Below are 27,198 nucleotides of genomic sequence, written 5' to 3' on the forward strand. Positions count from 1 at the left end.
CGATAGGCGTAAGTAAGTAAGTAAGTATACACTCCAAGTCACTTCACTTGAGTTTGGCACCAATGAACAATTCCACCTATTGTTGTGCATTCCTTGCTATCTCAAGCTCCGCCATCTTTTCTTGATCCTACAATCACCACTGTGAGGAAAGGAGCGGGGTTTGATATTGCAAGTTGCTTGACTAAATGTAAATATATTCATTACGGTTAAGTGTTTTTCTTTTTCAGTCTATTGTCTCTAATATGATGCCGTAGGATGTGAAACACTGCCTTGCACTATTCTGGTTCCCGGCCATGTACCATGTATGTCAGTTGGCAATACCGTGTCACTAAGTTATTGTTGGTACTGTGTGTCACAGCACCTTGGGCTGAGGCAAATTCATGTATGTACGCTTATTGGCTATTGGCTAATACATTTATTCAGATTCTGACATTCTTTGTATCCCTTATAGATTCTGACATTCTTGAAGAATTTTATCTGTAGGTGGAAAATAAACTTTTTGGAACTTTCTTCACAGATCCTGAACCAGAATATATCTGTTTTGCCTCAATGTCATCACGATGCCACAAAATATAGCAAATACAATTAAAAGCTCATATTTACCTGTGGTCTAGGGTCAGTCCTTTTATCAAGAGCTGCAAATCAGCCATTTGTTTATGTTAGGATCACTGATTGGGCCTTTAAGTGGCAAGCAGAAACGACAAAGGCACTGCTCAAAGTTACTGTATCTATCTGACCTTGAGAACCCTTCAAACCTTGCGGGGGTGCGCTCACACACACACACACACACACACGCACACGCGCACACACACACACACACACACACACACACACACACACACACACACACACACACACACACACACACACACACACACACACACACACACACACACACACACACACACACACACACACACACACACACACACACACACACACACACACACACAGACAGCAGTCCAACAGCAGTCATTAAGGTCTCTGAAACGTAACGTAGAGGGACACTGCGGCGAAGGCTATTACACTCCCTAGTTCGTGTCTCTCAATAATGCATGATTAATTAGCCCACTCCGAAATAGAGCGAAACAGAGCACAGCCAGGAAACTAGAGACTATGGGACTCAGCAGGGTCCCATACAGTAGTATACACTCAGACAGCACACACACACACGTGCACACCGACACATGCGCACACGCACACACACATACACTAAAAGTCCACTCGAAGTTCATTCAGAGTGCACTCGTGCAGACAGTGTCATTGTGTACACACTCTTGAGTCTCTCCCCCTTACTTTTGCTTCTTTTACTGCCCTCTATCTCTTTCTCTCTCACCCTCTTTGTGCCCCCCCCCCCCCCCCCCCCCCCCCCCCTCACTGTAATGTGTGTGTCAACAAACCCTTTTTAGACATGCTCTGCGATCACTTCGGTCCAGGAATCCCTACGAGTCCTATACTCTCTCTCTGCAGCCTCCTCTACCGCCACTAGCTCGCCTCTGGATCTGGGCAGCAGACAGTTAAGCTGTTTGGGGGGATTCATGGAGAGGGAGGGAGGGTGAGAGAGAGAGAGAGAGAGAGAGAGAGAGAGAGAGAGAGAGAGAGAGAGAGAGAGAGAGAGAGAGAGAGAGAGAGAGAGAGAGAGAGAGAGAGAGAGAGAGAGAGAGAGAGAGAGAGAGAGAGAGAGAGTGTGAATAGGGAGCATTCAGCCCTGCGCCTCTGCTCCATTCCCACAGAGACGCAGGACCTGGGTTGGGGTTTCACCCTGGTCTGGCCTGGTGAAATACAACCCCATCGCATCTCAGACACTCCCATTCCCCACAGAAACGCATTATCGATTCCACTCTCTCTCTCTCGGCCTGCATACTTTATTCTTTTTTTCATTGCTAATGTGGAAATAGATAACAGCAAAACACAGAGGATGGAACAAATGCTGCATTGTGGCAACAATACGGCTCCGCTCCATCCTAGTGGATAGAGAGAGAGAAAGAGAGTGAAAAGGAGAGAGAGAGAGAGGGGTAACTCTTGCCGAAATCATTCGCAGCATCACAGTGACTGCACACAATTATGATGGCGTGTTTAGCGTGCCGCGCTGTGACAACAACATGGAATACATGGATACACAAGCACAGGATCGGATTGTGAATTAGCATTTGATAACAGCTGCTGTCCTCAGCTCAGAACTCGGCAGAATCTGCACATGGCTCGCGGATAACAAACTATCATTACACCTGGGTAAAACAGAGTCGATTCTCTTCGGATCAAATAACAAACTCAGCAAGACCGACGGCTTCTCAGTTACAGTGGGTGACAATATTGTCACAAGGAAAGATGAAATTACATACCTAGGTTCCATCCTAGAGGCAAATCTTTCAAGTTCAAGTTCAAGTTCTTTAATAGTTGTCATACAGAAGTACAGAATACTTTCATACAAAATGCTTCTTACTGTTACGCTCCAGAGACTGTGCTAGACAAGATAGTATCAAATAACATAATAACATAATATAGCATGGATTTAGAAGAAGAAAATGAGGTCACAGTGTTCGGTATAGACATATGTACAATGTTCTGAGTTACCATATAATATACAATACACAATACTATGCAGTGTACTAATGTACAGTACTATCTAGTGCAAAGCAGAAATGGGATGAGGTACAATTTTAGGTACAATTTACAGTAAGGTGTACGAGTTGTAGTGCAATCCTTCATCCATAAATATAAAGTGTGGGGAGTGGGTGCTACAGTGTGTTTGTTTAAAGTGGGTGTGTGCTATAAAGTGTGTGGAGTGGGTGCTACAGTGTGTTTGTTTAAAGTGGGTGTGTGCGTGTGGATGTGTGTGCTATGTGCGTTTGGTGGTTGTTGTTGTGTAGTGTTCATTCATTGTTCGTTTAGCAGCCTGATGGCCTGGGGATAGAAGCTACTTCTGAGTCTTTCTGTGCTCGCCTTGAGACTCCTGTATCGCTTGCCTGACCGCAGCAGTTCGAAGAGGCAGTTGTTCGGGTGACTGGAGTCTTTAATGATTCTCTTAGCCTTGCCCTTGCAACGCTTGTAGTAAATGTTCTGGAGGGTGGGGAGCCCCCCTCCAATTGTGCGTTCGGCTGAACGTGTCACTCTTTGTAGTCTGCTTTGGTCTTTTGCAGTGCTATTCCCAAACCAGGAGGTGATGTTGCCGGTCAAGATGCTCTCTATTGTACATGAGTAGAAGTTCTTAAGGATCTTCTGGCTGACTTGGAACTTCCTTAGGCGCCTGAGGAAGTAGAGGCGTTGTCGTGCCTTCTTCACCACACTGTTAATGTGTGTGGTCCATGTCAAGTCCTCGGATATGTAGGCTCCGAGGTACTTGAAGCTGTTGACTCTCTCAACCGGTGCCCCGTCGATGCTGAGGGGGCTGTAGTCCTTGACCCCCGACCTCCTGAAGTCCACAATCATCTCCTTTGTTTTGCTGACGTTCAGGGAGAGGCTGTTTTCCTGGCACCATCCCGCCAGGACCTTGACCTCTTCCAGGTAGGCCCTCTCGTCGTTGGCAGAGATCAGGCCCACCACCACTGTGTCGTCAGCAAATTTGACGATTGTATTGCTACTCCGCTGAGCCACACAGTCGTGTGTGTACAGGGAGTAGAGGAGGGGACTCAGAACACAGCCCTGGGGGGCCCCTATGTTGAGGGTGATGGATGAGGAGGTGCAGTTGCCTGCTCTCACCACCTGGGGTCTGCCAGTCAGGAAGTCCAAGACCCACTGGCAGAGGTCATAGCCCAAGCCCAGGTCCCTGAGCTTGGCTATGAGTATGGAGGGGACTATGGTATTGAATGCCGAGCTGTAGTCGATGAATAGCATTCTCACATAGTTCCCCTGCCTCTTGTCCAGGTGTGATGCTGCTGTGTGCAGCACATGGGATATGGCGTCCTCCGTGGACCTGTTGGGGCGGTATGCAAATTGCAGGGGGTCCATGTTGATGGGGAGGGAGGAGCAGATGTAGCCCTTTACTAGCTTCTCAAAGCACTTCATGGCTATGGAGGTGAGAGCTACAGGGCGGTAGTCGTTGAGGCAAGCAGGCTTGGATTTTTTGGGTACAGGGATAATAGTGGACTTCTTCAGGCAGGTGGGGATGACAGCCTGTTCTAAGGACAGGTTAAATATGTCAGTGAATACTGGGGCCAGTTGGTCGGCACAGACTTTTAGGACGCGGCCGGGGATGCCGTCCGGACCTGCTGCCTTCCTGATATTCACTTTTTTTCCTGTGACAAAATGGCATCCAAGGTAATAAAAAAAGTCAACCAACAAACTCGTTTCTTGTACCGGATCTCCTCTCTGGTAAACAAGAATACCCTGAAGACTCTGGCAGGAGCACTCATTCAAGGGTACTACGACTATGCTTGCACCTCATGGTACCAAAGCACCTCAAAGGCGCTAAAAACAAAATTACAAACATCTCAAAACAAACTGGTCAGACTACTGCTTGACCTTACTCCTAGAACCCACCTCACCCCTGCCCACTTTGACAACCTAGGATGGCTTAAAGTAGACGACAGAGTACAGCAACTTGCAATGGGCCTGGTCTACAAGATACACTACACAACCAAGGTACCCATGTACATGTCAAAATACTTCCCAAAGCCAAGGTCAGTGAATACCATGATCACAACACCAGAGGGAGCTCTACAAATCATGTTAAACCCAGATTCGGTTCAAACAAGGGACTAAACACGTTTCGCAATTATGCCACATCAATGTGGAACGCCCTACCCAAAGCTGTTTAAAGGAATGTGAATCATTACCCACTTTCAAAACCACTCTCAAAGAACACCTACGGGAGACTGCAATTCGAAACTGGCCCCTGTAAATGTCCTAACCCAACCCCCTCCAATGTACAGTAAATGACCAAGTATGGTTTTGTCAATATTCCAATGTACAGTTTTGCTTGTACAGTTGTTGTGAGGTTTTGCCCGCTGCTCACCACCTTTTCTCTGTTTCTTTAAAGCCTACTGTTAGAAATTCCCTTCTCACTCACTCTCTCTAGCCCCCACCCTCTCGTTCTTTACTCTCGTTTACTCTCAGTGGCCACACCTGGACTATTATCAATTATCCTCTCGCACCTGTGGTGGCAGGCTAATTAGTTCCCCGGTGGGCTTTAAATACCAGGGCGCTTCCCCTCGTTTCGGCGTGGGGTCGTGTTGTATTCATGCTGAGTCATATTCTCTAACATCTAGACTCTTTCGGGAGATCCTCTGGTCTACCAATGCTGTAAGATGGATCTCTCCAGCCTTGAGATGTTTGCTCCAGCCTTCGTCTGCTGTCGCCGTAGCCTGTGGAGGAGACTGTTCTGCGCTCCCTGTAACTTCCACGGGAGGCACCCCAGCGCTCCACTGCAGACCCCAGCGCAGCTGTTCGTCCTGACGCACATCTAGACCAACGCGCATCTCCCGGACCCTCGGGCTTGGCACGCTCTTCAGTCACCAGCGCGCAACGCGCATCTTCAAGGGCTTTGGCCACCTGTCGCCGTTTGCCTGGAGGGAGACATTGTACTGCGCTCTCTAATTCTCTACGGGAGGTATTCCAGTGTTCCACTCCAGACCAGCGCGCCAGATGCGCTCAAGCCTTCGCCACCTGCCGCCGTTTGCCTGGAGGGAGACACTGTACTGCGCTCTCTAATCCTCTACGGGAGGTATTCCAGTGTTCCACTTCAGACCTTCGAGCTTGGCACGCTCCTCCGTCCCAGCGCACAGACGCGCATCTTCCAGACCTTCGAGCTTGGCACGCTCCTCCGTCCCAGCGCACAGACGCGCATCTTCCAGACCTTCGAGCTTGGCACGCTCCTCCGTCCCAGCGCACAGACGCGCATCTTCCAGACCTTCGAGCTTGGCACGCTCCTCCGTACCAGCGCACTGACGCGCATCTTCCAGACCTTCGAGCTTGGCACGCTCCTCCGTACCAGCGCACAGACGCGCATCTTCCAGACCTTCGAGCTTGGCACGCTCTCCAGACCTCAGCGCGCCGACGCGCATCTTCCAGACCTTCGTGCTTGGCACACTCCTCCTCGCAGACGCACCCCGAGGCGTCTCTCTGTTCCGACGCGCACACCAAGGTGTGGCGCGCACTCTGTTCCTCGGCTCCGACAGCGGCTACCCGGTGGACGACATCCTCGCCACCGCCACTGTTCCAGCTCTCTGTTCCGACGCGCACACCAAGGTGTGGCGCGCACTCTGTTCCTCGGCTCCGACAGCGGCTACCCGGTGGACGACATCCTCGCCACCGCCACTGTTCCAGCTCTCTGTTCCGACGCGCACACCAAGGTGTGGCGCGCACTCTGTTCCTCGGCTCCGACAGTCGGCTACCCGGTGGACGACACCCTCGCCACCGCCACTGTTCCAGCACTCTGTCCCTCGGCTCGGACAGCCAGCCGCCCCGGTGGCGATGCCCTCGCCCCGCTGCTGTTCCTGTACCATTACGCATACGCCTGGGTGAGTTTTGATTGTGATGTCACTCACTCAGCGTAGTGCCCTTGCCCCCGTTCCCGCTGCTGTCCCTGTACCTTTACGCATACGCCTGGGTGAGTTTTGATTGTGATGTCACTCACTCAGCGTAGTGCCCTTGCCCCCGTTCCCGCTGCTGTCCCTGTACCTTTACGCATACGCCTGGGTGAGTTTTGATTGTGATGTCACTCACTCAGCGTAGTGCCCTTGCCCCCGTTCCCGCTGCTGTCCCTGTACCTTTACGCATACGCCTGGGTGAGTTTTGATTGTGATGTCACTCACTCAGCGTAATGCCTCTTGCCCCCGTTCCCGCTGCTGTCCCTGTACCTTTACGCATACGCCTGGGTGAGTTTTGATTGTGATGTCACTCACTCAGCGTATTGCCCCTTGCCCTCGTCCCGCTGCTGTTCCCCAGCGTATTGCCTCCTTTAGTTCTCACTTAGTTATTAGTTTGGACATTTCATCTCCCACTCTGTTTTGTTCTCTCGTGGATATTATTTTGGACATTCCATCTCCCACTGTGTGTTTGTTCACACGAAGATAGTATTTACTTTGTTACTTTGTTATTTGGACTGTTCTGCATCTGCTCTGTTTATTCCCTTTGAATATTAACCCTCTCCTCTGTTCTGCAGAGCGGCCCAGATGTTTTCCCACCAGTCCCCAGTTCCTCCCTGTCCCCAGCCCGCCTCCGCGGGCCTCTGTTCCCTCTGTCACCAGAACCTGGCCCTCTGTTCCCCAGAACCTGTTCCCTAGTTCTCCTAGTCCCTAGTCCTCTATTCCCTAGCTCTCCTTGTCCCTAGTCCTCTGTCCCAAGGCGTTCCCTTAACCTTCCCTTAGGCGTTCCCTTTACCTTCCCAAGGCGTTCCCTTAACCTTCCCTTAGGCGTTCCCTTTACCTTCCCAAGGCGTTCCCTTAACCTTCCCTTAGGCGTTCCCTTTACCTTCCCATAGTGTTCCCTTTACCTGCCCACCTCTTAAAGGCACTTTACCTTCCCCTCTTGTTATTCCAGTGTTTTGTGTTTTCTCCCTTAAAGGGACAGTGCCCTTTTTCCCTGTTCTAAATAAATATCTGTTTCTTGGCAAACCATCATACCTGTCTTGTGTTGTGCGATTGGGGTCGGTTACAAACCATAACAGTACGACCCCACCAAGTCTACGACCCCAGCCAGCACAGACTGTGTATGTTGAGTTTGCCTTTTTTTTTCTTGTCCCCTCTAGCTCCCCTGTTTTGCCCTGTTAGCTTCCCTGTTAGCCCAGTTTAGCTTCCCTGTTAGTCCTGTTTAGCTCCCTTGTTAGCCTGTTACTCCCCTGTTTAGCTTGTTAGTCTCCCCGGTTAGCTCCCCTGTTTGCTTCCCGTTTTGCCCTGTTTGACCCCCCTGTAGCTAGCCATGCCCTGGCGGCTAACCCAGTTTCCCTCTGCATGGCCCCGGTCTGCTAGCTTGGCCCCGGCTGTTAGCACAGCCTCTATGTTAATGCAGCCTTGCAGCTGGCATAGGCCCTGTAGCTAGCCAGGCCCAAGCAGCTAACCCGGTCCCTCTGCATGGCCTCCACTTTTTTGTGTAGTTTATCCCACTGCTAGGACTGCCCTTTCAGCTAGCAAGGTCAGTTTTTCTCACACAGCTAGGACTGTCCTTCCAGCTAGCTTGTGCTCTCATGCTGGTCCAGCCCTGTCTGCCAGCCTAGCTCCGGCAGCTTGCGCAGCCTCTATGTTGATGTAGCAGTACAGCTAGCATAGGCCCTGTAGCTATCAGTGCCCTGGCAGCTAACCTTCCCTCTGCTAGCCCTTTCCCGGTGCTTCCATGGTTACCCCTTAGCTACCCTGCTTGCCCCTCAGTTCCTCTAGACCAGTTCTCTAGACCCAGTTCCTCTAGACCAGTTCCTCTAGACCAGTTCTCTAGACCAGTTCTCTAGACCAGTTCTCTTGCCCAGTTCGCTAGACTAGTTCTCTAGACCCAGTTCCTCTAGACCGGTTGCCCCTCTGCTACCCTAGTTACCCCTCGGCGACCCTGTTTCTTTTGCTAGCCCCACTCTTGTGGTGGCTTCCCCTGCTGGCTTGGCCAGTACCTCTTGTTTTGCCCCCTGCCACTCTGTCTGTATTTGTTTTGGGTCGCCGGGTGGCTCCCGTTGAGGGGGGGGTACTGTGAGGTTTTGCCCGCTGCTCACCACCTTTTCTCTGTTTCTTTAAAGCCTACTGTTAGAAATTCCCTTCTCACTCACTCTCTCTAGCCCCCACCCTCTCGTTCTTTACTCTCGTTTACTCTCAGTGGCCACACCTGGACTATTATCAATTATCCTCTCGCACCTGTGGTGGCAGGCTAATTAGTTCCCCGGTGGGCTTTAAATACCAGGGCGCTTCCCCTCGTTTCGGCGTGGGGTCGTGTTGTATTCATGCTGAGTCATATTCTCTAACATCTAGACTCTTTCGGGAGATCCTCTGGTCTACCAATGCTGTAAGATGGATCTCTCCAGCCTTGAGATGTTTGCTCCAGCCTTCGTCTGCTGTCGCCGTAGCCTGTGGAGGAGACTGTTCTGCGCTCCCTGTAACTTCCACGGGAGGCACCCCAGCGCTCCACTGCAGACCCCAGCGCAGCTGTTCGTCCTGACGCACATCTAGACCAACGCGCATCTCCCGGACCCTCGGGCTTGGCACGCTCTTCAGTCACCAGCGCGCAACGCGCATCTTCAAGGGCTTTGGCCACCTGTCGCCGTTTGCCTGGAGGGAGACATTGTACTGCGCTCTCTAATTCTCTACGGGAGGTATTCCAGTGTTCCACTCCAGACCAGCGCGCCAGATGCGCTCAAGCCTTCGCCACCTGCCGCCGTTTGCCTGGAGGGAGACACTGTACTGCGCTCTCTAATCCTCTACGGGAGGTATTCCAGTGTTCCACTTCAGACCTTCGAGCTTGGCACGCTCCTCCGTCCCAGCGCACAGACGCGCATCTTCCAGACCTTCGAGCTTGGCACGCTCCTCCGTCCCAGCGCACAGACGCGCATCTTCCAGACCTTCGAGCTTGGCACGCTCCTCCGTCCCAGCGCACAGACGCGCATCTTCCAGACCTTCGAGCTTGGCACGCTCCTCCGTACCAGCGCACTGACGCGCATCTTCCAGACCTTCGAGCTTGGCACGCTCCTCCGTACCAGCGCACAGACGCGCATCTTCCAGACCTTCGAGCTTGGCACGCTCTCCAGACCTCAGCGCGCCGACGCGCATCTTCCAGACCTTCGTGCTTGGCACACTCCTCCTCGCAGACGCACCCCGAGGCGTCTCTCTGTTCCGACGCGCACACCAAGGTGTGGCGTGCACTCTGTTCCTCGGCTCCGACAGCGGCTACCCGGTGGACGACATCCTCGCCACCGCCACTGTTCCAGCTCTCTGTTCCGACGCGCACACCAAGGTGTGGCGCGCACTCTGTTCCTCGGCTCCGACAGCGGCTACCCGGTGGACGACATCCTCGCCACCGCCACTGTTCCAGCTCTCTGTTCCGACGCGCACACCAAGGTGTGGCGCGCACTCTGTTCCTCGGCTCCGACAGTCGGCTACCCGGTGGACGACACCCTCGCCACCGCCACTGTTCCAGCACTCTGTCCCTCGGCTCGGACAGCCAGCCGCCCCGGTGGCGATGCCCTCGCCCCGCTGCTGTTCCTGTACCATTACGCATACGCCTGGGTGAGTTTTGATTGTGATGTCACTCACTCAGCGTAGTGCCCTTGCCCCCGTTCCCGCTGCTGTCCCTGTACCTTTACGCATACGCCTGGGTGAGTTTTGATTGTGATGTCACTCACTCAGCGTAGTGCCCTTGCCCCCGTTCCCGCTGCTGTCCCTGTACCTTTACGCATACGCCTGGGTGAGTTTTGATTGTGATGTCACTCACTCAGCGTAGTGCCCTTGCCCCCGTTCCCGCTGCTGTCCCTGTACCTTTACGCATACGCCTGGGTGAGTTTTGATTGTGATGTCACTCACTCAGCGTAATGCCTCTTGCCCCCGTTCCCGCTGCTGTCCCTGTACCTTTACGCATACGCCTGGGTGAGTTTTGATTGTGATGTCACTCACTCAGCGTATTGCCCCTTGCCCTCGTCCCGCTGCTGTTCCCCAGCGTATTGCCTCCTTTAGTTCTCACTTAGTTATTAGTTTGGACATTTCATCTCCCACTCTGTTTTGTTCTCTCGTGGATATTATTTTGGACATTCCATCTCCCACTGTGTGTTTGTTCACACGAAGATAGTATTTACTTTGTTACTTTGTTATTTGGACTGTTCTGCATCTGCTCTGTTTATTCCCTTTGAATATTAACCCTCTCCTCTGTTCTGCAGAGCGGCCCAGATGTTTTCCCACCAGTCCCCAGTTCCTCCCTGTCCCCAGCCCGCCTCCGCGGGCCTCTGTTCCCTCTGTCACCAGAACCTGGCCCTCTGTTCCCCAGAACCTGTTCCCTAGTTCTCCTAGTCCCTAGTCCTCTATTCCCTAGCTCTCCTTGTCCCTAGTCCTCTGTCCCAAGGCGTTCCCTTAACCTTCCCTTAGGCGTTCCCTTTACCTTCCCAAGGCGTTCCCTTAACCTTCCCTTAGGCGTTCCCTTTACCTTCCCAAGGCGTTCCCTTAACCTTCCCTTAGGCGTTCCCTTTACCTTCCCATAGTGTTCCCTTTACCTGCCCACCTCTTAAAGGCACTTTACCTTCCCCTCTTGTTATTCCAGTGTTTTGTGTTTTCTCCCTTAAAGGGACAGTGCCCTTTTTCCCTGTTCTAAATAAATATCTGTTTCTTGGCAAACCATCATACCTGTCTTGTGTTGTGCGATTGGGGTCGGTTACAAACCATAACAGTTGTACAGTGTCCCCCACCCACCCCTCCTACCCAACCTACCCAACCCCCCCACCCCACCCACCCAACCACCTCCAATGTACAGTTTTCAATCAATTCAATCAATCTGAAGTGGCGGGGCTACACTTGCATGGGCCGTAAACATTTTAGTTTACCGCGGGGGCCGCTGATTGTGTTTGAGATGGTTGCCACTTGCCACTGTGTTTGTCTGAGTAACTTTCGCTTCTGGATGTAGAAAACATGGCGAGGGTTGAGCTATATAACTGCTTTAAAGCATGTAATAGGATGTGAGTTTTCTGTTGTGTCTTTCATAGTCTAAAGAGACATAAGATCTTCTATTCTCAGCAAGCTGGTTGTGTTTTCCCTCTGGGTTGGCGTGTCAAACAAACTAACTGTTAGGAGGAGTTGTTCCCAGGATTCATAGCTCCAAGAGCTCCGACATCAACAGAAATGAAAATGAATACTCCAAAGCATTGAATACATTATGGAGGATGATATTCAACGTCTTGTGTCTGTGTCGAAAGTGGTGTAAAGGGTGCGTTTAAAAGCCAGGATGACACAATACCTTCTCTCTCTCTCTCTCTCTCTCTCTCTCTCTCTCTCTCTCTCTCTCTCTCTCTCTCTCTCTCTCTCTCTCTCTCTCTCTCTCTCTCTCTCTATCTCTCTCTCTCTCTCTCTCTCTCTCTCTCTCTCTCTCTCGCTCTCTCTCTCTCTCTCTCTCCCTCTCTCTCCCTCCCTCCCTCTGGACCTAGAGAGTTTGTAGCGATGACTCATTGCTGGAGGTGGTTTTTTGAACAGCTTGAGAATGACATTTGTGCATCAAATTCTTTTTGCACTTCACATTAATGACAGCAATCTGTCTTACTCGAGAACACAGATGCGGGTCTGGATCTGCAGGCACACTGCAGGTTTCTCCACGTGATTAGCATTCTCCAAAGACATGTTCAACTCTTGTGGCCTTTTCAGGATGTGTGTGAGTGCTTTCTTTGTTAGGTAGCGTTTACGTTAGGTAGTCCACAATTCGAAACCAAAACTCTGACTGCAACAAACAGAAGTCTGCCAATCATGTTAAGATTTCTCAAAACGCCACTGAGTAACACTAGCTGGTTACTGGAAATGAGAGGCGCACTGGTGGATGAGGCTCAGCCAAGAGGGCAGCCTATGGCCACACCCATTATTCACATCACAAAATGAACTGCAGACTGCCAAAATGTCTCATTTATATTGTAATTTTCCCCAAGCTTTTGCCAGGTAAAACAATTGGGCTGTTGATGAAATCACATTGGGTGAGGCTCAGCCATTGCACTTTAAATAGGGTCTTTTTGAGGAGAGAAAACTAAATAATAGGCTTGGGGACCAAGACACTTTGTCCAAAGGGAAGCAACAGTTGTGATTGGAGGATCAAGAAAAGAGGGCAGTGTTTGAGGTGGGTACCTTGGTGATTATTGGCATTCTGGTGATCATTGAATGGAGGGAACCCACTTTTTTGTTTTGCCACCACATCACTGCGCTGCATGCGACACTATATTGATAATAATAATAGCAACACAATGACAGGTGAGACACATGTATACTCTATTGATAATAATAACAACACAATGACAGGTGAGACACATGTATACTATATTGATAATAATAACATGACAGGTGAGACAAATGTATACTATATTGATAATAATAACAACACAATGACAGGTGAGACACATGTATACTATATTGATAATAATAACTAAATGACAGGTGAGACACATGTATACTATATTGATAATAATAACTAAATGACAGGTGAGACACATGTATACTCTATTGATAATAACACAATGACAGGTGAGACACATGTACAGTATACTATATTGATAATAATAACACAATGACAGGTGAGACACATGTACAGTATGCTCTATTGATAATAATAACACAATGACAGGTGAGACATATGTATACTCTATCAATAATAATAACACACAGACAGGTGAGACATAATAACACAATGCACGTATGTACAGCCCCCCCTGGTATCATATACAGATTATATCCTAAGTCAACCCCATGTGCAAATATATATAGCTAGCTAGATCTACTCTGTAGATTGTGCAATACTCCATACTGAGTCCTAGTCTACCCTGGTATAAGTAAACAGATTAAGTGGGTTATCAATAAATATAAAATATGAGTATAGAGATCTCAGGTGCTAGTAAATTAATGAGTGATGTGTGAGTCCTTGTGCAAGGTGCGCCAGAGTCTGTGCAGGATTCAGTAGTAAATAAATGTACTGTATTTGGATATTAGAGCTTTAATCCAAAGCACTTTACAACTTATGCTTCACATTCACCCATTCACTCACACATTCACACACTGATGACGGAGGCGACCATGCAAGGTGCCAACCTGCTCATGGGGAGCAGTTAGGGGTTAAGTGTCTTGCTCAAGGACACTTCGACGCGCTGCCATATATTGAGTCAAACAGTTCTAACAGTTCTCAAGTTCTCTTGCCATTGGGGTCATTGGCCAAGTCAGTCCTTGCCCATGGTTGTGGAACCTGATGGCTACTCGCACAAAGGACTGACCGAGATGATTCATGGTGTGTTGGGGAGGGAGGGAGGATGAGTCTGTGGCTGAACATGCTCCATATCTTAGCCAGCTCCTCATAGAGGTGCCATGTTAATGTAAATGTAATGTTATACACAACAGCACAGATACTGTACTGTACCTTGGGAATGACCTGGAAGGACTAGTGTAGCTACAGTAGCACAGTGATACGAAAAGGTGGACAAGTAGGTTCTGGTGAAACTGATGAAATATACGTTTATAATAGTGCTGTCAATCGATTAAAATATTGAATCTGATTACTAGCATGATTGTCCATAGTTAACTCGCGATTAATCGCAAATTAATCTAATCATTTTTATTTATTTTTTATCTACCTTAAACAGATCTTTTTCAAGTTCCAAGTTTTAATACTCTTATCAACATGAGAGTCAACAAATGCTTGCTTTCCGCAGCCATTTAACACAAAAGGATGACCCTCATGCATTGCAAATTTGCATCAAATTCAAAACAGAGTGATGCACAAAATAACTTAAAAGAAAATAATTATTTAAAACAATGAATAAAGTGTGCATGAAATAATAGGGGAAAGAAAACGTTAGGAACTTGTTACATTCACCCACACAAGGGCTGAGTACTCACCCCCCCCCCCCTCTCTCTCACACACACACACACACACACACACACACACACACACACACACACACACACACACACACACACACACACACACACACACACACACACACACACACACACACACACACACACACACACACACACACACACACACACACACACACACACACACACACACACACACACACTCCCAGCTCTCTTGCCCCTTCCTCATCTCTCTCACCCCTCTCTCTCTCTCTCTCTCTCTCTCTCTATCTCTCTCTACACACACACACACACACACCCCTCTCTCTCTCTCTCTCTCTCTCTCTATCTCTCTCTACACACACACACACACACCACACACACACACACACACACACACACACACACACACACACACACACACACACACACACACACACACACACACACACACACACACACACACACACACACACACACACACACCCACTTTGAGTCAGAACAAACATACTATCAATGAGAGTATCAGTAATAATAATAAAAAAATTAAAAAGGTTACCCATTCGCCGCCACCACTTTGATTCATCTAAACCGTCCTCTGCCAGCTCTATTGTCTATGGAGATGTTCACCTTCTTTGCAGGGCTATACCTTTTTAAATTGTATTGCTAAATTGACATTACTATGGCCCATTCAACATCAATTATCTATCGTTCAGGATGAGGAAAGTTTAACTTTTTCATTCACACAATCATACTAAAATACCGTCAGAGTATAAATATGTTTTTATCGTTTTCTGCTGTATTTCATAGAACGTGAGTTATAGCCATAAATGCATATATTAGATTATCAAATGCCGTTTGACACCGATCAACGTTATATTAAAATTTCAATTGTACAAGGTCTCTAAACGTCATGACTCATCATCTGCTGGTGATGGAGGGTGTTTATAATGCAATGACCGACGTTAAATGATTCATGTAGTATGGGTGATATATAGATCAGAACAGTTTGTATGGATAATAATAATCAAACGCTATAACTCACGGCAGCTTACTCTGTAGCGATGGGGGATGATACTGGAGCAAAAAGATCGCTATTATGGGATGTTGATCTATGCGATCCATTTCCAGGTTGTATAATACTATATACGTCCAAATAATGTTGTTATTGAGTTATGGCAACGGATCGATATCCAGTGTGTCAAGATGGAGTCCCGCGAGCGATAGCGAGTGGCCGGACAGAATAGCGTGCGGACAAGCATTCCGGTCACTTCCTGTTTGCGAGTTGAGCGGAGATCTACAGCATCAGTCAAGACTCCGTGGGTGAAATGTGAATACCATGACGAAAATTTTAAATAATGATCAAATGAGACGTGGTATCAGTCATTGGCAGACAACGCATGGCGGAGAATGACGTGATAATCAGTCATTGGCGGGAGATGGGTTTTAATCGTGAGTTAAAAGAATAGTGGCGTTAATAGAATCGGGCGTTAACGCGTTAACTTTGACAGCCTTATTTATACGGATATACTTATTAAAGAAAAACATTTAAAAGAACTATACACATAACCTCTTAACAGTCTTTTGCATTAAACATCTAAAAAGGATTATACACACATACTCATGCATTTTAGTGTGTGTGTGTGTGTGTGTGTGTGTGTGTGTTGTGTGTGTGTGTGTGTGTGTGTGTATGTGTGTGTGTGTGTGTGTGTGTGTGTGTGTGTGTGTGTGTGTGTGTGTGTGTTGTGACCAGTAGAGCCTGTCCTACTCGAGTGGAAAAGAGGATGTACGTGCTGACCCTGTGGCACAGTGTCCTGGACTCAGTCATGTGAATGCATAACACACACACACACACACACACACACACACAAGCGCGTGCACACACACACACACAACACACACACACACACACACACACACACACACACACACACACACACACACACACACACACACACACACACACACACAACACACACACACACACACACACACACACACACACACACACAACACACACACACACACTTGCTTGAGAGCAAGTAGGGGAGACATGCTGTTATGGACCTGTCTGGAGAGGCAGGTTTGCCCAAGCTGTTGATACTGGCTGAGCTCCAGATATACAGCCCGCAGTCTCACCGTGAATGAGTGCAAAGATATGGGTGCTCCGCTCCGTCCTCGCTCCGTCCTCGAGTGCGAACCCCCCTCCCCCTCCCTCTCCCCCTCTGGTTTGCGTACACACTACAATCTCGTGTCTCGTTCTCAAGCACAATTGAGGAGAGCAACTCTCTATAGTCTATATTTCTGAATTAACCAAAACAGTTACACGGGACATTTTCGCTGTACCTCGGGAAGTAATGTACCCGCTAAACCTACACGAGGGTTAGATACAGGTGGGATTTTGGATACTTTTCCTACACTAAAACAATTATGGCCATGCCACACGCTAACCACATAGATTACAGGCAGATAGACAAAACATATAACAACGTAAAAGATAATATGCATATACGTATACTTGATCGCTATAGTCTGCTGAACACAACTAGTCACATTGATAAGCCACGCGCTAAAACATAGGTTTTGGCCACGTACGCCGCACGTTAAAAGAGAATGGATCACAGAGGGATCAGACACTGGAACGTCATGAGAATATGGATGCTAAAACTTTACTTACCGATTGGCAGAGAGAGAGAGCGAGAGAGAGAGGGGGGGAGAGAAGATTGGGAGAGTGAAAGAGAGAGGGCCATGGGGACCAAGAAAGTGGTGCAGAAAAGGAACAGATAACAGCAAAGTCAGGGGGTAGAGGAAAACAAATAACAAGAGGTAAATGGAAATAAGAGTGTGTAGGAAAGGCATGGGAGAGAGAGATAGAGAAATAGAGAGAGGAGGGGGGGTCTTGTGTCTTGTTTTGATATGATTCTGCATTCTTTCTATAGTGTTGTGTATTGTAACCTGCTTTTGAAATATATAGTCCATTTCTGACAGTCATGCCATAAAGGGAGAGAGAGAGAGAGAGAGAGAGAGAGAGAGAGAGAGAGAGGAGAGAGAGAGAGAGAGAGAGAGAGAGAGAGAGAGAGAGAGAGAGAGAGAGAAAGAGAGAGAGAGGGGGGAACCAAGAGAGAGCAGGCTCTGGGTTCACTCTTTGACCTCTCATCATTTCAATCAGGGGGAATCTGGTGATTTAATGGCTTTTCACACTGGCGTGGGATCAGTCTCCACATCCTTGTGACATTCTTCCCCCTGCCCCTTGCTACGTCGTGGCCTGATCCGGATCAGGGGATTTGGGTATCTCTCTCTCTCCACCCACACCATGGGCCATGCCAGACAGTAAACAACACTGCGCTGAGTAAACGCCTGGCAGACACTGCTCAAAGGGAGAGCGAAGCATGAGTCCTACAATGTTGTAGAGACTGTATCTATATACGAAACATATATACAACAATACAGCTCTATAACAATACAGCTCTCTATTCAACAATACAGCTCTATATACAACAATACAGCTCTATATTCAACAATACAGCTATATATACAACAATACAGCTATATATACAACAATACAGCTCTATATACAACAATACAGCTCACAATACAGCTCTACTGTATATTCAACAGTACAGCTATATATACAACAATACAGCTCTATATACAACAATACAGCTCTATATACAACAATACAGCTATATATACAACAATACAGCTCTATATACAACAATACAGCTCTATATACAACAATACATCTCTATATTCAACAACACAGCTCTATATACTACAATACAGCTCTATATACAACAATATAGCTCTATATACTACAATACAGCTATATGTACAACAATACAGCTCTATACTACAATACAGCTCTATATACAACAATACAGTTCTATATTCAACAACACAGCTCTATATACAATAACAGCCCTGTATACAACAATACAGCTCTATATATAACAACAGCTCTGTATACAACAATACAGCTCTATATACAGTACAGTGTGTAACCAATAAATATGTATGAGTTATTACAGCAACAAAGATTCAGTGAACATATTATAATTGGTTGCGTGTGTCTGTCTGTGTGTGATTCCATCCACAGCTAATCTCGTAAAATACAGGGCCGATTTGGATGAACATTGCGCATAGGCTGACACCAGGCCTGAATTCTGGAATATTTTCCTGATCGGTCAACGTCAAGTATTTTATTTGAATTAATTTCCATCGCTGTCCATTGAAACACATAATTCAGTATGAAGTTACATGTCTTTTGAACACAAGAGGGCAATGCTACACAGGTTCGCTGGTAATTGGCTCTCTGGCACCTGTTTACAGCATAGTGAAGCTTGATATACCTATGCATTAAAAATATGTGTGCGCATCTGCTGACTCTATTCTACAGCCAATGTGAATGTGAACTTTTATGCCAAAACAAGGTGACCCGCCCAGGTGATCAGGGGGGGGGGGGGGTATGTAGGTTGTGTTAGACTCACAAAGGCAAATCTACTCTGTTGCAGGCGTCACTGCTGCGTATTGTTTGCTCACGTAACAGTGATAGTCCTGGCTGGCTGCCTGGTTGGCTGGTTTCTCTTCCTCTGATGTACGCTAACAAATGGGAGAAAACAAACCAAGGAAACAAACTAATTGCGGAGCCTCCATTACGGGTGAAAATAGTTCCTCTCATCCGACTAAAAATTAAAGCCTATGTGCTTATTTAATCAACAAATGCAACTGGAAACACGATTACGGTATGGCTAAAAGGCTATATAACACTCAGGGGGATGATGTGTCCAAATAAAGTAGTATTACTACTACAAATCGTATTACGCCAATAACCAGGCGGTAGGAATTTCCTTATACTGTAGCTCACTGTAAGCTACCGGCCTGGAGACAGAGTGGCCGCGTCCCACTCAGCAGGGGATATTTCCAAACACCGTTAGCTTTGTGGGATTGACACAGCTCAGCTGTATTGTGGCAAAGCATTGGCGTGGCCTTGTGTGGCCTTTTGTATTGTGCTCTCACAGGAGGTGGTGCAACAAAGGGGGGCACATGACAATGTTTTTTTTTTGGGGGGGTGGATCTGAGTGTGTGGAGGAGGGGAGCTGACATACTGCCTGACCGTGTGGCTGGAGAGAGAGAGAAGGGGGAGGAGATCGAACTGTAACTTAGCTAGAAGCGTACTTCAGCTGGGGACACATTTATAGAACTATATGCGTAACGACATATGACAGAAGGTCTGATTGGCTTTCCTCCTGAGGCGGCGGCCACAGCGAAAGCAATGAGGAGATCATCCTCCATTATCATTCAGTTATACTGCAGTTCGGCATTGCCATTGCAATTAATCACCTGAATTGATTGAATTGACCGCATTGACGATTCACCCCACGCTTTCTGATTACTCGACTGAATCGCACCCGGAGTAGCTACTCCCAGCCAAAGAGCAATGTCACAATTACTCTCTCTTTACGCTCTCCCCCTCCTCGGGAGATTACGGCGTTGAGTTGCTGATGCAGTTACATACAGTGGCCCTTGAAACACTCGTTTTCTGCTTCATGGCTATTTTTTCTGTGTTCTCACGCTCTTTCAGCCCAGCCTATCACCTTACCCCAGGACTATCGAAGGACATCCATCAGCGAAATATGGCTCTACCCTCTCCTGTTACCCCAACAGCACTGTGTCAGCCCTGTATCCCAGAGGAAATACACCAGCGGCAGGAGGAGCCGTAACAAAGTGCACTCACAATCTCACTCTGATTGTTTTCTTCTCGTCTTTTACAGATAAACGGAATGTGCGAAGACATATCAGGTGAGTATCTTGCGTAACAGTGAGCTCCCATTTAAACATTTACAGTTGATATTTTCCAAAGATTGAACTCAATTATTAAAGGGCTCTCATAATTGTTCTTTCCACAGATAAGTGACTCTGGATTCGAGCCCACCCCTCCCTCCCTCCCTCTCCCTCCCTCCCCCACCCACCCACCTCTCTCTCTCTCTCTCTCTCTCTCTCTCTCTCTCCCTCCCTCCCTCCCCCACCCACTTTTCTCTCTCTCTCTCTCTCTCTCTCTCTCTCTCTCTCTATCTCTCTCTCTCTCTCTCTCTTTTTCTCTCTCTCTCTCTCTCTCTCTCTCTCTCCCTCTCTCTCCCTCTCTCTTACCACCCCTTTGTCATTCTGGTCAGCTGTACTGTATCAAGGCAGAGTGAGAAAGAGATTAAGGGATAGTTTCTGGACATTAATTGGTATATGGACTAATTGTCAGTAGTGTAGTTGAGTTGCCATCATGTGACTCACCGGGTCCAGTGGTCAGAGTTCCAGCTGGCAAAAAATGGGGTCACACTTTAACATGCAGTCAAAAGCTGCGTTCCGGCCGCGAATCAAGTATAGCAAACGAAAAAAAGGTTTTTGCCTGCATGTTAACACTTTGATCGCCGGGGTTAAATTCATAATTTACCATCCCTCGCCAGCCCTATATTTAACATGGAGAAGTTCCCCTTCTTTGCAGGGCTATAACTTTTTAAATTGTATTGCTAAATTGACATTACTATGGCTCATTCAACGTCCTATATCTATTGTTCAGGGTGTAGCAACGTTATACTTTTTCATTCACATATTCATACTAAAATACGGTCTAAAGTATAAGTATGTTTTTATCGTTTTCTGCAGCTTTCTCCAGAACTTGATTTATAGCCCTAAATGCATTATATTGATGATCAAATACAGTTTGGTAGGAATCTGTGCGAGATAAAAAAAATGTCAACTGGACGTGCTTCTAGGAGTTACTACGTATGATCTGATGATGACCGGATGGGGGGGGGGGGTCGTTTATAATTCCGTGGGCAACGTTATATCATTCATCTAGTGTGGGTGATATGATCATTAGAGCAGTTAGTATCGAAGACGTTAGAAAATAACGCTGAAACTCACCGTAGCTTCCTCGCGCCGTTGGGAGATTAGCGGGGAACAGACATTTTTCTATTATGGGATGTCGAAATACCGATCCATTTCCAGGTTGTATAATAGTACTGTATATACGTCCAAATCATGTTGTTTATCGAGTTATTGGTAACCGATCGACATCCATTGTGTCAAGATGGAGTCCTGCTAATGATAGCTAGTGCCCGGACGAAATATGGGTGAGCACCACTTCATCCGCATCACTTCCTGTTTGGGCGAGCGGCCGATCGGCCACCAGATGGCGCTCTTGAACCGTTGGAGAATTGAGAGGGGCTCACCAGTACATATAATGTCTCCGGGGGAGAAATATGATTTCGATCACAGATTTTTTAAATATTGATATCAAAGACGCTGTCCAGCGTCTTCGGCAGAATAAGCATGGCGGGGAAAGACGCTGTACAGCGTCTTCGGCGATTAAAGTGTTAACGTGTGGATTAACACTTTTTAGTCTTTTGGCCCTGTTTCTTGCCTCTCTGATGCTTCCTGGTTTGCTCAGAACCGGGCAGCGGGCCAGAACTCTAATGACAGCTAATGGCATTGCATCAACTACACTACTAGCAAGTATTCCATACCACTTAATGTCCAGAAAATCTGAACTATCCCTATAACCTTTTTTTTTTATCCACTTTTTCTCCCATTTTCTATATTTTCTCCCATCCCAATTTCGTATCATCCAATTCAACCCTCCCCTGTCACGAACGCTGTTTCTTGCCTCCCACAAGCCGGCTGCAATGTGGACTAAGTCATACATAGCACAAGTCCCCTCCGGTACTTGAGGTAACAGCAGTCGCATCTTTTCACCTGCGCAGCTCGATCTCTCAGTGGCGAGGAGTAACGCGTGGGAGGCTCACGCTGCCCCCGACACTTCCTGATTCTACTGCGCAGGCGCACCAACCGACCTGTAGGAGTCGCTGTCCACAACGCCCGATCCCCACCCATCAGTTTCCCACCCCCTAATATGGCCAATGTGTATTAGTACGGACGACCAGCTAAACTGAAAGCAAATGTGGAGCGCTGGGCTCGAACAGGCAAGCCCAGCGTCTCCAGATTTCGTGGCGAGCGCCTTGCCCACTACGCCACGTAGCCGCCTAACTATCCCTATAACCTTAACACAACTGCACTTTTTCTCCTCCCAGTCAGGTTGGTGCCTGTTTTTTAACCAATAGGGATGTGTAGTGGTTACGTCATTGCTGTTTCTCCGCGGTCCACCCTCTTGAAATCGCAATGTATTTCCCCATTGCCAATTTCTAAATCGTCTCGTTTAAAACAAGCAAAATAACAATGTTTATGTTTTCGTTCACTGAGAAACTACACTGCCATTTGGCGCTGCTGACTGACGTCATCACATTCCTGTCGTCAAACTAGCTCAACGTCAACAGAGTGTTGATGTTGAGTTGATGTTTAATACATGTTTAGTGTTGTCTATCCTATCCTATCCTATCATTCGGCACTACATTTTCATGATTATGAATATGTAACGGAACGTACGCCAATCTCGCTAACGTTATTCAACCAAAATCAATTGCCAACATATCACTGTACTACTAGCTAGCTAGCTGGCTAACTAGCTAACGTTAGCGAGCTCCCGTCAAAACGTTACGTTATTTATATTTGACATTAGCTATTTATGGGTGGAATATTCCGATTCTAGCTCACTAGATCAGCTCACGTTTGATTGGTTAGAATGGTCACTGTCAACTCACAAGGCACATATACTGAGTAGTGAGTGTACAAACTAACATTAGCGAATGTACAGAGAAAGGGACGTTCAGGGAGGGGTGGAGGAGGTCGCACCAGAAAAATGATTTGCACTCGCACAAATGCTCCCAATTATATTTTGACGTTGCACAGATCAAGTCAAGTCAAGTCAAGTCAAGAGTTTTATTTGTCACGGCATACGAGTATACAATGAAATGCGGGTGGTCTTGCCCGCAACGATGTGCATAATACAATAGTAATATATAATAGAATCCAATAGAACGACATTGTGCAATAAAACAAGTAAACAGAGTAGGGCATATCGGTATATGTACATGAGTTATTTACAGAGCATGGTAGGACATGCTAGGTCCTGTGGTAGTACAATACACTGTTAGCTACGGATGAGGCACTGGGTCTTTATGTACATGCTATATTATACAATCTCAAGTTATACTATACTATTCTTAAAGTGACCTTTCCTTTTGTAAAGTGGCCATAAGTGTGAGCGTGTGCAGCATGAGTGTGTGTTTGCTCATGTTAAAGTGGCTGCTAGTGTGTGAGCGTGTACAGTGTGTGTGTCGTGTGTGTGCTCATGTGTGCTTGTGTGTGGAGAGTTCAGTGTTCAAGGCTCTGATGGCCTGGGGGAAGAAGCTGAGCCGAAGTCTCTCTGTCCTAGTAGCTGGTGTTCGCAGGCGTCTGCCTGACCTCAGCAGCATGAACAGGCTGTTGTTGGGGTGGTGAGGGTCTTTCATTATTCTGCAGGCTCTGGATTTGCATCTCTTGTTGTATAGAACCTGCAGGGGTGGTAGTGCAATACCCATGGTACTCTCTGAGCGCACCACTCTCTGTAGGGCCTTCTTGTCCTGTGCTGTGCTGTTTCCATACTAGGCAGTGATGTTTCCAGTCAAGATGCTCTCTACAGCTCCGGAGTAGAAGGACTGGAGTATCTTCCCAGATACTCTGAACTTCCTTAACTGTCTCAGGTGGTAGAGGTGCTGCTTCGCCTTTTTTACGACTGAGTCTATGTGTGTTGTCCATGTCAGATCCTCTGAGATGTGGACCCCCAGGTACTTAAAGCTGCTCACCCTGTCCACGGTAGCCCCGTTTATCCTCAGTGGTGTGTGTGCCTCCTGCTGTCCTCTCCTATAATCCACGATCAGTTCCTTGGTTTTACCAATGTTCAGGAGCAGGCTGTTGTCCTGGCACCAGCGTTCCAGTACCTCAACCTCCTCCCGGTAGGCCTTCTCGTCATTGTCCGAGATCAGCCCCACCACCACTGTGTCGTCCGCAAACTTCACTATGGAGTTGGAGCTGAACTTGGCCACACAGTCATGTGTGTATAGTGAGTACAGCAGGGGGCTCAGAACACAGCCCTGGGGGGACCCGATGCTCAGGTTGATGGTGTTGGAGGTCTGATTCAGATTACATTTCGGGAGCATATGCGACCAAAGCGGTCGCAATTTCGAGCCCTGCTAACGTCTAGTACGTTTAGCTAGGTAACGTTAACGTTAGTTAGCTAGCTTGGTATCAGCTGGCCGTGACGTGTATTAGGCGACAGCACTGAACGACAGGCGTTCTACTGCCTGTACTGGTAAGTGTAGTTCTTTTTTAACAACAAATTAAAAACCTTATAACTACCTTTATTTCAACCAAAAATGCTTAAACAATAATGTTAGTGGTAGAAGGGAACTCATTTTGTGCAAAAATGGAAAGCTTGCCAATGTTCATGACTCGAGGCAGAATTGTTACAATAGCCGATAATCCATTTTCCCAATGATAAATCCCTAAACGGGTGGGCCGACCGTGTGGTCCAAAGTGACGTCAGACTACACCTCCCTATTGTACAAAAAAAGAAAGACAAAAAGTCATTGCCATTAAAGAGATGAGATCTGACATTTGGCTGAGGGGAAAATAGCAATTGAGTGCTACTCTAACTGTGGAAGAGCGGAGGGATAATGTGTAAGGATAGTTGCCATGACTACATTGACATAATTTCTGGCAAACAGGGTTGAAGGCTTCTCAATGGAGGGTCTGTGCGCACTTCGGCCTCTGCACATACACACACTTTCGATCGAGCTTGACTGGACACGTGTGAGAATCGACACATAGCGGTCGCTACGGGTTGTGTTCTTTACGCCCCTCTATTGTGACGCCCATGACACCCTGCCGTCCATTCAGATGTTCTGAATTCAAGACGCCATCTGATGATGGCTGTATGCCATTATTGCTGCTGCTGCTCAGAAATGGATTACAGCCGTAGAGAGAGAGAGAGAGAGAGAGAGAGAAAATCTGTTTTAAAAGAGTTAGAGAGAGAGAAGGTCAGAGCCCAGATGGAAGGAGGGGGAGTCGGGAGGATAAAAGTACAAATCACAATGACAGGGAGAGCGTGCCTACTGTATCAGACCCCATTCAGTATTCATGGAAATGTGACACATTCCCACTGCAATGGATGGCTCTCACTCCAAAAACCATTCCATCCACAAGCACTGGCTGTTCATTTCAGAAGAACGTAATTGAATCCCCCCCCCCCCCCCCCCCCCCCCTCTCCAAAAAACGTCGATCTGACGGCAAGGGCACGCACACATACACACACAGTTCTGCCGTATAGTCTCTAACTGTCTGAGCGAGGCAGGGCTGACAGGGAAAAACACACAGCCAATCTTGTCTCTGTGCCACGTTGATGTCATTAAGCTTAATGCGACTGTGTTCTGTTCAGTTGGGATGATTCATGACATGGCGCCCAGCATGCTAAACGTAATCCTCGGGATGAAACCGAACCGCGGGTTATGAATAGGAAGAACACGGCAGCTGATCCCATATTATTGTGTAACCCTCCTCCTCTTCGGCCTCCAGATGGTTTGATATAAATCTGTCCAGGGGTTCAAGCGCCATAACCTGGTTGGAATGTGAGACCAAAGGATGCTGGTTGCAAAGTTAAATCCCTTTCAAGCCATACCTTTATTATGAAGGATTCTGTTGCTGCTCATGACTAAATGGAGATATTGAATTTGAGCGTTTTATATCTTCTGGCTCTCTGTGTGTCAGTGTCTGTGAAGCCCTGTGCTGATGGCGTATTTCGTACCTTTCTCTGTACAGGAAGTTCAGAAATCCCTAAAAGCTTTAGATCCTAGAAAACCTTCAGGCCCTGATTTTATTGATCCTTACTTTTCAAAATTGCCAGATGATTTTATAGCAGAGCCTCTTACATATCCGTTTAGCCCTACAGTGGAAATTAAGGAAATTCCAAGGATATGGAAATCTGCTTTTGTTCTACCTTTATTAAAAGGGGGTGAGTCAGCTCTTTTAAATAACTATAGGCCGATATCTAAATAATCAGTACTGGCTAAGATTATTTAATTTCTTGTGAATGATCAATTAAAGGAGTTTTTATACAATTTTATCCACATGTAAAAAAGAAAACATAGTCATCACAGTTTCACTGAAGGTGGTAAATTACATGACAATACTTAACAAGAAGCAACATTGTCTCATCACTCTTTATTGATCTGTCCAAAGCTTTCGACACTGTTGACCATGATGTGTTAAAACTTAAGACTTAATATAGGAATCTCGGAGTAAGCAGTCGCTTGGTTCTCAGACTATACCTCATAAAAAACCAACCCTGAACCCCACCGTCATAGGCAACTATCGTCCTGTCTCTCTTCTCTCCTTCCTTTCTAAAACACTTGAACGTGCTGTATCCAACCAACTTACTGCTTATCTCTTACAGAATGACCTCCTAGACCCTAATCAGTCTGGCTTCCGGACTGGCCACTCCACAGAAACGGCCCTCATTGCGGTCACAGAGGCACTTCACTTAGCAAAAGTGTCCTGATTCTCCTAGATCTATCTGCAGCCTTCGACACAGTCAACCACCAGATCCTCCTCGTGGCCCTCGCAGGAATGGGAGTGGCTGGCTCTGCGCTGACATGGCTGACATCATACCTCAATGACCGCTCCTACCAAGTGTCATGGAGAGGGACCCTGTCGGCCACCCGCCCCCTGCGGACGGGTGTCCCCCACGGCTCGGTCTTAGGACCCCTTCTCTTCTCCCTCTACACTAAATCACTGGGTAACATTATCACGTCTCATAGCTTCTCGTATCATTGTTATGCCGATG

Source organism: Notolepis coatsorum, assembly GCF_963971535.1.
Source record: "Notolepis coatsorum genome assembly, chromosome: 10".
NCBI lineage: Eukaryota > Metazoa > Chordata > Actinopteri > Aulopiformes > Paralepididae > Notolepis > Notolepis coatsorum.